The sequence below is a fragment of the Borostomias antarcticus genome, assembly GCF_949987555.1.
Source record: "Borostomias antarcticus genome assembly, chromosome: 29".
NCBI classification, from domain to species: Eukaryota; Metazoa; Chordata; class Actinopteri; order Stomiiformes; family Stomiidae; genus Borostomias; species Borostomias antarcticus.
In genome coordinates this window covers 2,682,398-2,700,830 of record NC_140262.1, presented here as the reverse complement: position 1 = coordinate 2,700,830, position 18,433 = coordinate 2,682,398, and positions in this window count along the sequence as shown.

Sequence of the window (18,433 nt, the reverse complement as noted above, 5' to 3'; positions counted from 1 at the left end):
TTCTGTTTGACACCATCCCTTTTACCTGCCGGCTGAAAAGTAGTGATGAGCCAGCTCCTCGGTCTCAGTCTTCTTTAGGAGGCCTGCGGGGACCCTCTGCCCACTCTCCGCCACTCTCTCCCTGGCTCGTCTCAGCCCCTCTCCAGCCCCGGCTTTTGTTCCTCCGAGGGTTTCTGCTTAGGCTGGGCATTTTTCAGGCACGTTGAGCCGCAGAGCAGGGCTGAGGCAGGTTCCTGTCGGGGTGTATGGAGGAGCCCACGACGCCTCCCACACACAGACCTCCTCTGTAAAGAGAGAAAAGGGGGAGGGGGGGCCGAGCTTTGAAGACACCTCTCCCCTGCGGGGCAATACCCCCCTCCCCTCCCTCAGGGAGCTAACGTGCTTAACAAATATGTCTTTCTTCCTACTACACATGTTAGGCTATCAGACAGCCAAGCCTTTACAGGCTTGTCAGGTGTTCCTCCCCCTCACAGACCCAGCCTCTCTGGCTACGACACATTCACACTGGCCAGCACCAGCTCAGGCCTTCACAATCTCATCACTCACTTTTATTAAAGACAGACCGGCGAGGTCGTCATTCTGTATTCAGAAGCCGACCGAACTACAGTGGGCTTTGATAAGACTCTTGAATGAGTGAATTGAATGTTACAACTAAGGGAGTACAGAGCAACTCAATACGATTTTGCCCCACACTGTCAGACTGTCTGGAAAATCTTACTTATGGATAATGTGCACATATGCTTATGGTGATTTTCAACTGTTGAGGTGAGGAACTGTTGAGATAAAGTAATATTGACACCCCCAAAAAATGAAATAAAGTAATATTGACACCCCCCCCAAAAATGAAATTCAAGTTAAGATGTTGAAAAAACCTTGGGTGTCTTTTGGACAAAGCCTGTCACGAAGTGAAGCAGTAACAACTCTTTTTGACAGGGTAGGCTGTTTGATAGAGCCGTTAGACGATGTTGGTGGACAGTTATTAATGAGGGGTTGAACTTGCAGGGCCAAAGGTACCCAAACTTTACACAACGCTGTGTTAGAGAAAGACCTCCAAAGACCTGAAGTCAAAATGGACATTTCGTCCACCTGCTGCTGAGATCGACACGTAGTCTTTTTCTCTCCTCAATAATGAAAGGAAAAAGTTGAACCCCAAAGAGGGAGAAATGGATTCAGACTCGTCTTATCATTGAATGAAATGATGTTAATGCTATAAACCTAACCGAGACGTTAATGGTTCTATAAACGGAAGAGGAGAGAGAGAGAGAGAGAGAGAGAGAGAGAGAGAGAAGGGGAGGAATTTACTAAGCCTGGGGTATTATTGCACCCATAACTCTACTGACTGAGCTGATGATGGGGATGGATGTAGAGAAATATGACTAATAAGATATTCTAACGGATCTCGATCTCTCATGAATCTTTTCACATAGACGCAAAGGTTATTTTCTGTGTCTATATTATCAGCTGAATATACAATCATTTCTCCACCTGCTTTTCTTCTGGTTTTGTTTCCATTCTGACAATTGATTCATATATTTCCCATGCAGCATCTTTACTGGGTTGAAATTAGGGGTGTCACGATATACCGGTTTTGCGATAATTGTGTTAATAAAATACCAATATCATGGAAATAATTCAGCCATGATATATCGTGTGAAGGAAATTAAATGAGGAAAATAATATTTAAAAACCCTGAAATGCTCACAGTTGATTTTATATGCCTATTACACAGCAATGTCAGATGTTTTAAAGAGAAATCAAACATTGGAGCAAATTAAAGTTAAATATGCATTTTTAAGTGATTGCATTATTTTTTTTAATGACTGCTAGATATCGTGATAATATTGTTATCGTGATATTCTTTGCCATGATAATCATATTGGGAAAATATATTTTGTGACAGCTCTAGTTTAAATGTAAATCCCTACAGTATGTCCAATGGTGCAGTACATGTTACATGTTACAACCACTACAGGTCTGAGTCATGTGCAGTGCTTGTTACAAAGCATACATTGAAGTAATGCATATGATATCATTTGCATTTTGCACTGAAAGCAGGGGAGCTGTTAATAGCATCAGTCCTTGTGTTACGGTTAGGGTCACGTCACAGTGTTAGGGTTAGGTCATAGTGTTAGGGTTAGGGTCACGTCACAGTGTTAGGGTTAGGGTTAGGATCACGTCACAGTGTTAGGGTTAGGGTAAGGTCACAGTGTTAGGGTCAGGGTCACGTCACAGTGTTTCACGCTTTTATCCAAAGCGACTAACAATAATTGCATTTAACGTAGGAAAAGCCAATGTACTACTACTTGCCAGAATCCACAAGTGCATCTCCTTTCTAAAACAAGTGACTAAGAGCATAATCTAGTGTTGAAGGCAAAGTGCAAGAATAGCAATCTAAAATACAATAGGTGCTTAAGAGGGAGGATCGTTGTAGTACTTCTTGAAGATATGAGTTTTGAGCCTGCGACGAAAGATGGCCAGCGACTCCGCTGTCCTGACGTCAGTGGGCAGTTCATTCCACCACTGCCAGGCCAGGACAGAGAAGAGCCGTGACCGTGTCAATCGACCACAGGGGCCTCGGAGTGACGGGGCAACCAGTTGCCCCGAAGTAGCAGAGGGTAGCGCTCAGGATGGGGTATAGGGTTTGACCATGGCCTGGAGGTAGGAGGGGGCTGTTCCTTTCATTGCCCTGTAGGCTAGCGCCAGAGTTTTAAACTGGATGTGAGCCGCTACAGGGAGCCAGTGTAGGGAACGGAGGAGGGAAGTTGTGTGGGAGAACTTGGGGTGGTTGAACACCAGGCGAGCAGCAGCTTTCTGGACAAGTTCCAGAGGTTTAATGGCTGACACAGACAAACAGACAGACAGACAGACAGACAGACAGACAGACAGACAGACAGACAGACAGACAGACAGACAGACAGACAGACAGGCAGACAGACAGACAGACAGACAGACAGACTAACAGACAGACAGACAGACAGACTTACAGACAGACTAACAGACAGACAGACAGACACACACACACACACACACACACACACACACACACACACACACACACACATTAACAGACATTAAAAGGCAGCAGTGGGTGACAGAGGGAAATCCCCCTCACTAGGATCTCATTCTGACTGGTTGTCCATTTGGAATTCTACCCTGAACTCCAAATATTACTTGCAATCTTGCTCATCCTTACTTATCCTCATCCAATAAAATGACTCGTAGAGAACCATTCTTTCCCCTTTGATCTTTAATATTACTACTCCGGACTTAAAGTAACATTGTTGATCTGTGTTCATTATTTCCGAACAGGCGACAGCTTGGCTTTGGTATGACTTGGCCAGGGGTCAATCTCACGACCTCCCAGTCTCAGGGCGGACACTCTAACCGCAAGGCCACTGAGCTGGTTTTTTGTGTTATAGCCCACACTTCTGTTAGCCTTTGGGGCAGCTTTAGTGAGATTCTTGTGTACAGCATACTGTAGGGATGAATATACTATAAGCTTAGTGTGTGACATTCTGTGGGGTGGTGAGATTTTGTATTAAGTTTAAGTTGTGTAATTAATCATATGGGAATCAGTTGAGTTTGTATGTGATTTCTGTATGTTTAGGTAGAACACTTATTGTGAAATGCTTGTGATCCGGGGCCTCGATTGGGGAACGTCGGTGATTGGCTGGTTGCGTTTCAGGGAATTGTATGTATAAAATCAGAGCCCGGTGTTTTCTCTATGTGACAAAACGGGAGGAGGAACTGGTGGGTATGATTGCGAGTGTGTTTGCGTTATATTGTGTGTCAATATTAGTTCGAGCAGTGTGTAATTGTATGTTTATGTTGCGTTTCAAGGTTCGTGACCTCATATAAAGGTTTACAGGAAGAAAACTACAGCCTTTGAGTGACGTCCCGTTCATTCCAGCCCCAGCTGCGGGGCATGAAAAAGAGTTTGCAGCACACTTAGTGATAATAGTAATAGTGATTCATAACTTTGATAAATTGTAACCCACAACCATGGCTACTTGGGTAGCCTTTACACTAAATACATCATATGAAACCAGTTAACTTGGTTAATGACATGAATCACGGCCCAATGTAAAGGCCTAGCTGGACTTTCAGGCCTCAGTGAAGAACTCAAAGATCAACGATTTTTCCTTCTTCTGCTCAGTAGCGTCCCAGTAATCCCAACTGTGTCCCAATGTATGTGTGTACGATATCAGTAATAAGAGCCATTCATCGTAAGAATGAAGACCTGAATAAAGAGAAAGCCAAAGGCTGAATGGGGCGACACTTTAGCTGGATGACGCACACGCGTCCAGACAACGCAGCGGAGGAACTGGACGAGGGCCTCTCTGAAAACAACCCTCTTAGGGTTAGAGAGAGAGAGCGAGAGCGAGGAGAGAGAGAAATAGAGAGAGAGAGAGGGAGGAAGAGGGGGATGGACAGAGAGAAAGAGAGAGAGAGAGAGAGAGCGAGGAGAGAAAGAGAGAGAGAGCGAGGAGAGAGAGAAAGAGAGAGAGAGCGAGGAGAGAGAGAAAGAGAGAGAGAAAGAGAGAGAGAGAGAGAGGAGAGAGAGAAAAAGAGGATAATGGGGAGTGTGGGCTTGGCGCTTTGTGGCTCTCAGGGACGACCCATCGTATGACAGGTGAAGAGGCCTACTCACCCTCTCTCGTCCCTCCCTCCGTTCTCTCCCTCCATCTTTCCCCCCTTCCCATGCGAACCGCTGTCCCGGAATCAGAATCAGAATTTTTATTTTGCCAGGTAGGTTTTTACACATACTAGGAATTTGTTCTGGAACTCTAATCTGGACCCAGTTTAAACTCATGATCACTTCAGTGCATGAACTGAATCAAAACTGAAACCCGCAAACCCAACCCTCAGTGAATTTTAGATTTGAACTACCACAGATGTTGATGTCAATTAGGGAAGGTCCCGGTCTATTGAACTGGGGGTGGGGAAAATGTTAAAGATATAGGTTATAAGGGCAAACTATTTTCAGCATTGCTAGAGAGTCAGAAGGATAAGTATAAAGCTACAGTCTTTCACATTAGGAACTCAGTGAAGCATCCAGATGTTTACCATGAGATGACAACTAACACAAACGGGTGATTAATGTTTGACCTTTGCCCTTTAGGGTCGGTGGCAACTGTCATTTTCTCTATCAGCTGCCATCAGTTGTTGACAGGAAACAACAGAGGCAAGTTCAGTTTTAATAAAGGTCAGAAGACGATGACGGTGTCCCCAACACTCGCATACACAAACACCACTTGATTTCATTATCTCACCCGTAATGATGCTTGTGAGCTCCGATTTCTTCTGAATAAAATTGATTGGAAACAATACCTGCCCCTAAGTCTGCCTAATGCTGTTACAGAGGAGTGGGAGCCACTGAAGGGGAATTCAGCCACAAAAGTCTTTCATTTAGTTGCTCACCAGTGGGCGGTGAGAGACATTACCAGCTTCCTGGTGTGTAAAAAAAAAAAGAAAGAGGGAAAGTCTCTAATGTTTTTACAACAGAGTGGGAGTGAATTAGAGAGAGCTAACCGGCGGCTGCTAATATCATCTTAATTGAATGCCATTCAGTTGAATAGTCTGTGGTTGAACACAATACCATGTCAAGTTGTAAGAGGTGAAGATAATAGGAGATAAAAAATAATAATTAAAATGCAGGCATGTATGAATTTCAGCACAGCCCGAATGAATCAGAAGAAAATGTCTCTTCACTCTGTAGATGAAGTGTGAGGTATTTCTATCGCATGTTTTTGACTTCCTCAAAAGCCCATTGGTACATCTCGATATCATATCACTGCCGTCTTCATAATAACAATGATACGACCGGAGTACTTCAACTATCCTCCTTTAGAAATCTCATTCTAGCAAATAAACAGGCAAATCACCCAGCACCTGCGTCCCGCCATTTAGGAAAGAGAATTATAACCTTTATTGGATTGTCTGTCACGGGAGAACAGGAGAAAATCCACAACATTTACATAAAATAACCTGATCCATCTGCCCGCTTGCTCTTTAGTAGGTTTTAATTGATGGGGAATGGAACCCAACGCACACAGGAAAACATCATTATTGGCTCGACTCTCACAGCAGGGTATACTGGATATGTAATTACACGTGCGATTGTTTAATTTACCTCCCGACGCCTGAGTTCGACAGAGGATCAGGAGCCCGGCTTGTATTTCAGCCCATCTGAATACCAGCGCTAGTTTTCCCCGGGTGAAGTTTTTACATAACACCAAGGCAATATCAAATATCAAATGAATTTGTCATCGTTTGATAAATGGCAAGGAAAGGCGCAATAAGCTGTATTAAGGCCCTAACTTTGTATTCTTTCTGTCTCTAAAGGAAGCGGCTGCGGAGTTTGGAGTTGATGTATGATCCATCCACTTCCATATTAGATACAGCAGATGACCAGGAAGCAGAAATCGCATCTGCCCATTCCGTATTCAGATTAGTGGGAGAATTCTTCAAACTCTCAATCTGTTCCTCTCGTTAGCTTCATATATGTGAAAGCTAACCTCACTCTTCAGCTCACAGACATTAGGCTAAGGCTTGTTTATCATCTATACTTAGCCTAGACTGCCAGTCTGCCAGAGAATGCATTTATCTATGCATTTCATGCCCAGACACCAGCTGAAGAGTCTCTCTCTCTCTCTCTCTCTCTTTCTCTCTCACCCTCTCTCTCCTCTGGCAGCGTTATGGATGTAGTAATACTGACAATTGCAGTAATTCAGTTTTCAGTTCAATTCAATTATTATCTCAACGCGTTCATCCAAAGATGACAATAAATTATCTTAAAACGGCTCAGCTGCAGTGAAATGTATTCAGTTTCTCTAGTGATGCTGTCAGATTGATTGTATGGTTCACTCCCATACCTCTCAATTCATAAGCCAGCTATAGAGGCAGTAGGCTATAGGCTATGCCGGGTGTATTGTGATGTATGGTGTTGAGGGTTACCATTGGCATGCATTCACTTAGTTAGGTATACCATCATGATCATAAAGGCGCCGTTAAGAGTCTGGTTTTCCCCCTCTCTCTATCCTTCTCCCTCTCTCCTCTTTCTAACTCTCGCTTTAAATCTAACCCATCTCCAAAAGAAAGAAAAGAAAGTTCGAGTAATGTGCCATTAGACACTGCTGATCACAATGTCACTTTACCAGCTGTTAATCGCACATTCAATTTACCAAACTAAAAAGTTTGTCTTGGCGGCTGTGTGGATACTTTCGGCTCTCGCCGGTCTCTGGCACCTCCACCCTGATGTAGAATGCGCAGAGCCCCCCGGTCGATGGCTCGGAGGTCCCTTTGTCTTGTGCCGTGAGCTCAGAGGTGACTGGATCAATAACTCTGCCTCATAACTTATCCCTGATCAATACCGGCGGTTTCCGACTTCAAACATTAGTAATTGTAGCTTTCTCAATCCCTGTCTTTGGGCTTGTCTGTTTTTAGATCCCTACACCGCCACAAAACATCTTCATCTATGTGGAGGGAGATCCTGAGAGCCAACATCTGGATTTACCAAGCAGAGGCATATCTATGGTGTACAGTAACTGTATATATATCCATTCGGGTGTATATTTAGGGTGTATATTTAAATATACAGCTCTGGACAAAAGAGGATCCAGAACTCTTCAAATTAAGTTGTGTTTTTTCGACATGATTGATTGACCTCTGTGACAGCATATTGATACAATGGCTCTCTACCACAGACAGCCCAGCATTTCCTCCGCCGACACACAGAGCCGTCGTTCGTCCAATCAGCCGTCTTCGTCCGGTCCCCATCAGCAGATTCTCATCCTGCGGCCCTCCACAGTACCGTGGGACAATGCCATCGTCAGACCCAGGGGGGGGGACAATAGCAGGCAGGCCTGGAGCCCTCTGGCTGAGGTCCTCATCAGACCCAGTTGGACACTTCCTGTCCCTCTCCGGGTGCTGAGTTGATGATTAGTCTACTAAGGCTGGGGGGGGGGGGTCGGGGGGTGGGATCACCTTGTCAGCCAATCATGGCCTGCTCCATCATGGTCAGCCTGAACCCCCCCCCCCATACAAGCAGTGTCCCAGTCATCCAAAAACACATTACAGAAGAGATAAAATGATGGTCCACACACAATGTTAAAAAAACAAAAACAGATGAGCTTATTTCACTTCACAGTTATTTCATGTCTTCGTGCTACTCACAGTAAAAACTCAATAAAGGAAATCATAAAACTTGAGCTGAAAAATTAAAGGAACCAGTCAACTCAGAAAGCAGCCAGCGCAACAGTCAAGTTCAGAAAGCAACTGACGCCAGTTCAGAAAGCAACTGACTCCAGTTCAGAAAGCAACTGACTCAGAAACCTATCAGTTCAGAAAGCAACTGACTCCAGTTCAGAAAGCAACTGACTCCAGTTCAGAAAGCAACTGACTCAGAAACCTATCAGTTCAGAAAGCAACTGACTCCAGTTCAGAAAGCAACTGACTCCAGTTCAGAAAGCAACTGACTCAGAAACATGTCAGTTCAGAAACCTGTCAGTTCAGAAAGCAGTCGGTTCAGAAAGCCGTCGGTTCAGAAAGCGGTCGGTTCCGAAAGCGGTCGGTTCAGAAAGCGGTCGGTTCAGAAAGCGGTCGGTTCAGAAAGCGGTCGGTTCCGAAAGCGGTCGGTTCAGAAAGCGGTCGGCCCCGGAGGGCGGTCGGCTCGTCGACCCTGTCTCTCTGCCTCCAGCCCGGAAGACGGAGCACCCGGGGGCTAATCGGACAAGGCGCGTTACAAGCTGGGAACGTGCACGGCTAAGTGCTATAGCCCGTCAGGAGAGAGTGATGAGGGGGAGTGGAAGGAGGGAGAGGAGGAGGGTGCTGGTTGTGGTGGTTGGGAGGGGGGGGGTTGTAGATCGTTCCTCGGCGTAAGCACTACGTCAGTTCCTGCTCGTGGTTGATCATTAACCTGGGGCCTATGCAGGCTCTGAGGGGCCTGGACAGCACATCCTGAGGCCTGCAGAGACAGACAGGAAACGCAAGCAGGCAGACTATAGGAGCCGTCACTATCGTCTCAACACACTGGCCATCCATCTGGAGGCCTGTCCCTGTATCACAGGACAAGACAAGATGGCGGCGGCGACACGTCAGCCATAATCGCCCTGTCTGGAGTTTTCGGCTGCAACCGACTCATTCAGGGGACAGGGAGGAGGAAGTGGATGATGAAGTTGGCAGGAAGTCATGGAATGGGGATGACCGGGCCAAAAAAAAAACGGGGGGTATGGAGAAAGGGCCTGATCTGAAGTGAATGTAGTAGATATGGTTAGAAGACTGAAACATATTAGCCCAAATCTTCCCAATGTACCACATCGGATGATCTAATGACAGAAGTGGGTTCGCCTGTGGGTCTATCTGGGTTCAACCCCTGCTTTAGTGACATAAAAGCACTCTGTTTTGCTCACATAATGGTTCTATGTTTTCACAGTACCCTTCAATTCCTACTGGCCATTAGATCCCTCTCAAGATAATACCGCTAACTCCGGTATTCGGGTCGGGCAGAGAGAAATGATGACACACTTATGGTTGCATTAACAGGGAAGTGAAAGGGGGGGATCTCATTGTGTGAAGAGGCACAGACAGTCCTAATTGTGAAGTATTTCAAAATGGGTACAGCCATAGGATGATCTGTATCCCTGTGACTGTACCCAGGAATCCAGAGCCGTTGGGAAGAGTTGCTCTTGGGGGCATCTGCAATAAATCAGGTGGTTTGGAACCATGCTTTCATGACGTACAGTGCAAGCGCAAGGATCAAGGACTTGCATGTCGTTCGCGTCCGTAACGGACACGGCAAACGTCCGCAAATGATCAAATAACAGAAATCTGATACGTCAATTCAATTCAACACAATATCACCCGTGATGCTCACAGTCCCAACTGTGCGTGGAGAATCTTCATTACCATGTCATTATGGTGTAGTTTCACCAAAACAACCGCCCTCTATGATGTAAACGACACGGCCTCGAAATGGAGAACAAACAGGGAGAAGGACAGGAAGGGAACCGCGTTCGCCTCTGATAGGTCAACCGAGGTTTGAGGTTGTGGTAACCATATCCCGCATTAAAACAAACAGCCGCCAGAGTGCCAACACGCTTATTTACCAATAGACCCGGGGTATTATCAGTGCCATTAAAGAACGAGGAAAGAGAGAGAGAGAGGGAAAGCAATAACAGCGTTATAGAATTACAGCAAACGGGGGGGAGAGATGTATCAGAAAACGGGGGGAGAGATGTATCCTTCCCGGTTAATACGGGCAAGATCTCACGCTAATGATCTTCTCATCCGAGTTTGGGCTTAATGGGGTTCTCTGCCTCCAAGTTATTACCCACAACGCACTGGGACGCCGGGCGCAGAGAGGACAGGGATGGAGGAGAGGAGGGGAGGAGGGCAAGAGAGGAGAATAGAGGAGAGAAGGGGGAGAGCAGAGGAGAGAGGGGGAGGAGAGGATGGCAGGAGGAGAGTGGAGGAGAGGAGGGCAGGGGAGAGGAGAGGAGAGAAGGGGGAGAGTAGAGGAGGAGAGGAATCCAGGAGGAGAGGAGAGGAGAGGAGAGGAGAGGAGAGGAGAGGAGAGGAGAGGAGAGGAGAGGAGAGGAGAGGAGAGGAGAGGAGAGGAGAGGAGGGGGAGAGTAGAGGAGGAGAGGAAGCCAGGAGGAGAGAAGATGAGAGGAGAGATGGGGGAGAGTAGAGGAGGAGAGGAGAGTCGAGAACAGAAGAGGAGGAGAGAAGGCCAGGCGGAGAGGAGAAGAGAAGAAGTAAGGGGAGGGGAGGGGAGGGAGGAGAGGAGAGGAGGGCGAGGGGGTTTATAGCTGCTCTGATGTAATTGTCAGCTCGCTGAGTAGCGGCTGGGTGATCCATCTCTATCTAAATAAGCCCAGACACCAGTGAGCTACGCTCCTCATCATGATCTGCATCGCCCAGAACTCCCTAGGAAATAATGAAATCCGGCTTCATCTGTAACTGTCGGAGCGCTCCGCGTCTCTCCTGGCATCCACCCCTCTTCTCCTCTCCTGGCATCCACCCCTCCTCTCCTCTAGGTGTGAGAGGGACCGTCTATAAACCACAAAACCAAAAGAGATCCGAAAAAGGAGTTTTGTTTATCTGGCGTGAGGAGTTGAACTGGTCATAGAAGTGAAAGTACACCCTCGTCCTGTTTGTCCAGGGGGAAGACCGACTAACCTTGCTAATGAGTACGATCAACACACACACGCACGCACACACACACACACACACACACACACACACACACACACACACACACACACACACACACACACACACACACACACTCATTCTCTCCTCCTCTCTGTTGTTTTCTCTTGTTAATGACAGGACTCCTGACCGTCGGACCGTCACCAGGGTCATCCATCTTCCTCTGACACCCACCCACCCGCTCACACTGGAGAGAATTCACACACTACCCCCCTCCCCCTCCCTCTCCCCCGCCCCTCCCTCCCTCCGCAGTCGACGAACTCAGCTCCTCTCCTCCTTTTCACTCACTCCCTCACCCTTCTCCCTCCCTCCCTCTCTCCCTCTCTCACTCCCTGTCTCCCTCCCTCCTCTCACCCTCAGCGATTTATCATCACTGGGGGTGAGTTCTGGAAAGAGCAGAGCCCCCCCCCCCCACCCCCCATCCTCCATGGGTGGTTATGTCCTCCTCCAGGCATGGTCAGAATGGACCCACCGCTGGGTCTTTGTCCCCTCTCCCCTAGACCGGGTCTCTCCCCCCCGCTCCTCCCTCCCTCACCCCCTCCTCTCCCCGCCTTCCTCCCCTCTACAGCAGCTTCCAGCCTCGCCCGTATCCCCTTACCCCGTCCTACCCCCCCCCCCCCCCTCTCCGCCGCCGCCCCCCCTCCCCCCAGGACTGCTGCACCGATGCCTCTCCGTCTGGTCCTCCGTGGGCCGTCCCTCACCTGCTCCTCCCATACCGGCACCTCCTTCCTCCTCCTTCCATCCACACATCTCCCTTGTCTCTCCCTGCTCCTCTCTCATCACTGCAGAGCAACGGCATCCACCGTGGACTTGCTCTCAGGGCTGGGGTGGGGGGCTGCAGGCGCATGGAGGGGCGACAGAGGGGGTGACGGGTGAGACCCAGCAGGGCGGGGGGGGGGGGGGGCGGACAGACAAGGGGGGCTCGATTCCCTACCGTCAGCAGCGTCCCCCTCTCCCTGTCAACACAGAATCACATTCAGAATCAGAATACGTTTATTGCCATTGTACTTTTACATACATAGGATTTTTTTTTTCCGACACTGCATCAGCAGCAGCAGCAGCAGTGAAAAGGAACAAACCCAAAGCCTTTGAGCTCTAAATCCGGAACTCCAAATTCTCAAACTCTTAAGTTCTAACGTTTCTTCGGCCTCTGAGGCCAAGTTGTTTCGAGGAGCCGCTTCTGCGTCTCAACGTCAACAATGTACCATTACAACACAGCGCACCTGTTCCTCAACAGCCACACTGATTTCCTCCCATTTGCCACTCTGTGAGCATTAGCGTTGGAGGGGTCAGCCGGTGGCAGGGTTTAATATTTCCGAGCGCTCGCATCATAAAGAGCTAATGACGCTGATAGACACCCATTCATTACTGACCAAACGTAGCGAGTGATTGATTCTGGGCTTAATGGGTAAACTTTGACAGGGGCGACGGGGTGTCGAGCCCTCCAACCAGCTCCCTAGCTTCCTGGTTGGCTGGTAGTAAATTAAGGAGCAATTAAGGCCTCTCATTTGTTACCCGGCTCTGACACCTGACCACGTCTGGGGAGAGCCAATGAGACGCCGCGGATGCGCCATAACTCTGAATCTACGCAGGTGAAGATTAAACGCTTTAATGACGCCATTTGCTTAATGTCTCTCTCCGCATAAGTCTCTCTCTGTGTATGTCACGCCGGCTAATCTCTCCTCACGGTACTTTTCTCCTCTGAGCTTTTTGGATATCTGAGTCGAAGAGATCTCTCTCTCTCTCTCTCTCTCTCTCTGTTTTCCTCTCGTTCTCTCTGAGTCTCTCCTCCTTTGCTTTCTATCTCCCTTTCCTCCCTTTAACACCCCCCATCTCTCTCTCTCCTCCCCCCTCTCCCTCCTCCCCTCCTCTCCCCCTCTCTCTCCTCTCCTCCCCTCCTCTCTCTCCTCTCCCCCTCTCCCTCCTCCCCCCCTCTCCCCCCTCCCCTCCTCCTCTCCTCTCCCTCCTCTCCCCCTCTCCCTCCTCTCCCTCCTCCCCTCCTCTCCCCCTCTCTCTCCTCCCTCCTCTCCCCCTCTCCCTCCTCTCCCTCCTCCCTCCTCCCCTCCTCTCCAGGCCGTAGCTCATCAGACACCATCCTCAGAAAGGTTATTAATGAAGCTCTAATAATGACATAGATTAAATATTAGGTGATGGGCTTTTGGGAAGGGGGGGGTGGGTGGTGTCTGACATTAGTGGTAATGGCTGTTGATGATGATGCTGGAGGAGTCAGATGTCAATGGTAGAGCCGGGCTGGGAGGGGCAGGGTTAGGTCGGGTCTAATGAGAAACAAGACATTTGTTCTGACCCGGCGATCATGATACAGACCTGGGTCCGATCCAAAACACTTGAATGGTGATGGATCTGCAAGTAAAATAGCGTTGCGTTCGCACTTTGGGAAGTTCTGGCGCTTAGTTGTGTTTTGAAGATACAAGTGAACGGAGTCTGGAGGCACTATCTGAACGCTGCCCTAGAGGCCGCCCACTCGGGTCCACGCCTGAGGAGAACACACACATGCATGTGCACGCATACACACACACACACGCACACACACACACAATAACGCGCACGCACAGACAGCTTCTCGGCCCTTCCTCTGATTAACATGACAATTTCAATGTCAAGACGCACAGCGGACGATAACCCCCACTCCATTGTCTTGTTCATACGTTGTTGTGCCTCTGCATTGTTACTCTCCCCCTACACACACACGCACACACACACACACACACCTCTCCCCCTACACAAAATTCCAAATGTAACCCCCCCCTCTATAGATAGAAAGCTCCAGAATATAGATTATCACTTTGCAGAAAGAGATTGGATCAGATGAGGTAGGAAGAGGCTTCCCAGGAGTATCTCCCTATAAGATGAACTGACTGACTGACTGGCTAACTGGCTAACTGGCTAACTGGCTGACTGACTGTCTGACTGACTGACTGACTGACTGACTGACTGACTGACTGACTGACTGACTGACTGACTGACTGACTGACTGACTGGCTGACTGACTGACTGGCTAACTGGCTAACTGGCTAACTGGCTAACTGGCTAACTGGCTGACTGACTGACTGACTGACTGACTGGCTGGCGGACTGGCAGACTGTTCCACCGGGGCTGCTACCGGAGCCTCGCAACGGTACCGGATAAACCCACTCACATGATGGAGCCTCACAGAGCGGCACTCTGCGCCAGCCTGCGTGATAATGTGAGTACAGAGCGAACATCAGCTACACCAGCTACGATGCCTACAGTACATCTCTGGTTCTTCACAGGCTTTTATGGGGAACTTTCTGCTGCTTTCGGTGGCAGACTAAGGTGTGTGTGTGTGTGTGGGGTGGGGGGTGGGGGGATGGGGGGTCAGAGTGGTTGTTACAGAGGGAATTTTCACACTTGCTGCACATGAGGCTTTTCATGTCAAGAGTGGTGGGCTGTTGAGTAGTATGGTAATACTAAAAGTTTTACAAATTACATTTTCTGTTTCATTTGTAACTTTTCAGGAATTGAAAGTTGTTCAGCATGTATTATTCTAAGTGACTATTTATCAAGTTTGGGTATTCAACAATATTATTTTTAGATAATTTCACTGCAGTGTGTTATAATGAGGCTTTAAGTGCATAAGGCTTTCAGAAATATATTTGCTTATACACAGACCATTTTATACCTGCTTCAAGACTTTGTTTTATTTTGGGTACTGAAATAATACAAATAATGATTTAGTTAAATGTAAAAGAGAAAAACTAATATTGAAGGTAAGAACATATATGAAATCAAATAATATTTAGTTATATAATATAAAATTAGCTACAAACCAAACCAAATTTGACCATCACATTCTAAAATAGCATACTGCATCTAAAACGCAGATTCATTGAATTCTCTCAGATAATAGGATAATCATTTATAATCCTGAATAGGACAGCTCTGTGTCAGGATGCTTCTCTCCTTCCGCATTTCACTTCCACAAATTAAGCCGAGCTTTGATGGTCAGCCTCAATAGAAGAGAATAAACACCTACACCAAATTACCAAGAAAAACAGCCTCCCACACAAATCAAAACGAAGAATTTGGGTTCCAATACAATCTCCCACGCGTCGTCTTAAAGAGCAGCTCTCCTGGCAGAGGGGCATGTTGGGGGGCCGGAGCAGGACAGAGGTGGTGGGTGGACGATGACAGCCTGGCTCTATGAAGCTTTGTGCTCCATGGCTGACCAAAAGACTATGTGAAGATGACCAAACGACATATGGCTGGAGACTATGAGCTGAGGCCTAATAGCTAAAGACTAGAACAAGATGGTTGATCCACCCAATCCTCGAGGTTAGTGGCTGATACAGTATAGCCTGACTGAATGATTCTCCCATCAAACCACTTTCACATCTTTTCTCTCTGCTGGATGTATTTGAATATGTAGTTGAGTCTCTTACGCTAATTAAGTTTGGATAATGCTTGAGTTTGCTTAGCCATGCTACATAATATTGATCTACATAATTAATTTAAATCACTATAGGGGGGTTGCTGAAAACTTTTAACCATGCTTTCCCAATATCCATGACTTGCACCCATGGCAGGAGAGATGCACGTTAATGGGGGGTTATGCTCATTTGATCGGGAGCAGAGTGGCCCCATGGGTTTTGGCCCCAGATGACACAGAGCGCATGCAGAGAATGCTCCTCCATTGAACGGCCGCTTGCGTGTGGGAGAGGCGTGCATTCGGCCGACTGCCATCATTCCCAGCAGGCCTTGCAACCCCCCTTAACCCCCCCCCCCCCCCGGCCCCATTCTCAGACAGGCATTGGAGTAGAGCAGGGCCCATTCTACCAGGGGGAAAGGGCCACTTCGACAAGGCACAGTGTGCAAACATTTTTGTGTCCGTGGGCTAAACAACAGAAAACAAGAAACATCTGAAGAAGTAAAAGCAGCTTCCTCATCGCATCTGCGGAGGAGGAGGCGAGAATGCATGAAAATGCGAAACATTTAAATGAAGCTATCGGTGGTTGAAGGTTTTCTCTGTTCTGAGGCAGAACTTTAGACCTTTTGTGTTGTTGATAGCATAGTGAGCCCCTCTCTCAACGGACTGGGATACAATCCTGGCTTTAATGTTGCCCTGGACTCTGGTTGTCTAAACAGGCTGAATATGGATGACCTTTAGCCTACAGTAACGTACACTATGGGGCTGTCACAGTATCACATTTACATTATATGACTATCCTAGCAAAAAATATCATGATAACGATATTATCACGATATATACGGATATCATTTTTAAAAAGGCCTGTAGACTACATCAAGGATGTCCCCTGGTACCCGTTTGAGATCAGTTATCACATGTGGGTTTAATACCTGCTGCTCACAGTGACACCCAATTTGGAGATAATCTCACAATGGGTTTGCCTCTTGGTCTAATGGTATAAGCTTGACACACGGGTGCTAAAAATTGAAGATGACCATCATCATGACACACTGGCATAAATCTGCAGCACATCTCCTCAGTGAACTAAAGCGCTCCCTTTATCAGACAATATCCGGATCGCTCATCAATGGAGAATCTCTCTCTCTCCCTCATAAAGCAAAGAAAAAAAGAAAGGAAGGAAATTAGCATCTTAACGAAGGACAAATCCCCCTGGCTGTCAGGCCATCGTCTTAGCAGAGCGGTCAGGGTTATCTATGGCCGGTGACAGGGGACACAATTAATATGGCTTGTAAAAAGAGGGCAGCTTCATTACCTCGGCTCTCATTATGGACGTTCAGGCGCTGAGACAATGTTTAAAGGGCTTCCCCCATTAACACTGCTATCAGCATGGCTGCGGCTGCTCTGTCACCGTTCTGTCACATAAACGGCCCCTCGTATTTATTCACGACCCTGCCATTAGCTGGAAAAATGTCGTCGCACCTGACAGCCCGGGCAGCAGAGGCCCTCTGGCGCGTAACTGTCTCTCTGGCCGGACCGAGGGGCCTAAATACTGCGCGTCTAGCGGGGGGTCGCTGCCGGCACGTTATCGAGCTGAAGTGATTTACACAACCTAGTAGGCTACTCCTGTCGATATCTGCTTTGGTTCCGTTTATATGGTGGTTTTACTGAACATGATCTGCGATAAACAGTCCCTTAGAATGACAACAACATTGGTAAAATGCAAGCTCAACTAGAGGATACCCACTGAGCGAAGACACGTCTAAAAGACGTATTTTAGATGTCTTTTTCGGACGTCCAAAGACATCCAATTAGGAGCCAGAATTAATGTTTATTAGACGTTCAGATATTGAACCCGTTCTGCACGTCCACAGACGTCTTAGAGGGGTCCAAGCCAGACGTTTGAATATTGAGGGGTCCAGCAGACGTACAAATGGGGTTCTGGACCGACGGACGTTATTACGACATGATCTGAACGTCGTGTTTGCTGGGTAGATGGAGATGGTCGTTGATAGGCGTGATGATAACGAGCCTTCATAAAGTGGTTGGCCAATTATAGACCTAAAGATGTTGGACATCCGCTGCACTGTTGACACGTGACTGACTGAAGGACTTCTTCCATCCATGTGAATAGTAGGCTAGGCTAAATCATATTGAAATAGAAATAGCCTACATTTATACAACCCATGGAGTTGCGTGTGACAGAGCTTGGAGATCAGACCGCCCATCTTCAGACTGATGCAGACCACAGTGATGATCCGAACAGGGTTATTGCAGGGCTTATGGTGGTGAGTGGGCTATTTATGGTGGCGTGACAGCTCACTGTGGAACAATACAGGGGCGTCATGTTGTTCGTGACTGAGGTAGACCGCAAGTGAGGCTGTTAGATCGTCTCACATAGGCTACAACTTGAAAATGAATGAATGAATGAATTCACCCCCCCCATTTCTCTGCCAATGTTGTGGTTTAAATTCCTTCGGGTATAGCCGAATGCTGGAATAGTAGGCCTATGCTATGTTATTCACTGCACATGATTGTAGGCTAGATAAAAGTGATGAAATTGTATAATACAACCACTATCCTCTAAAAGAGACATTACTTTGTGTTCTTGGTGGTCCAGACAGCCTCTTTCTAACGCGGTTAAGAGGTGTCAACCCCTCCGAGTTCTCTTTTCAGAGGGCCAGGAAAGTTGGACCGATATCTGAACACCGCTCGTCTTTCGTGTTCAGTAAATGGTTAACGTTAAGTCTGGAATACAGAGCTAACATTCATAGAGAAACCGAGGTGGAAGCCACTATGGCATCAAGTCAGTTA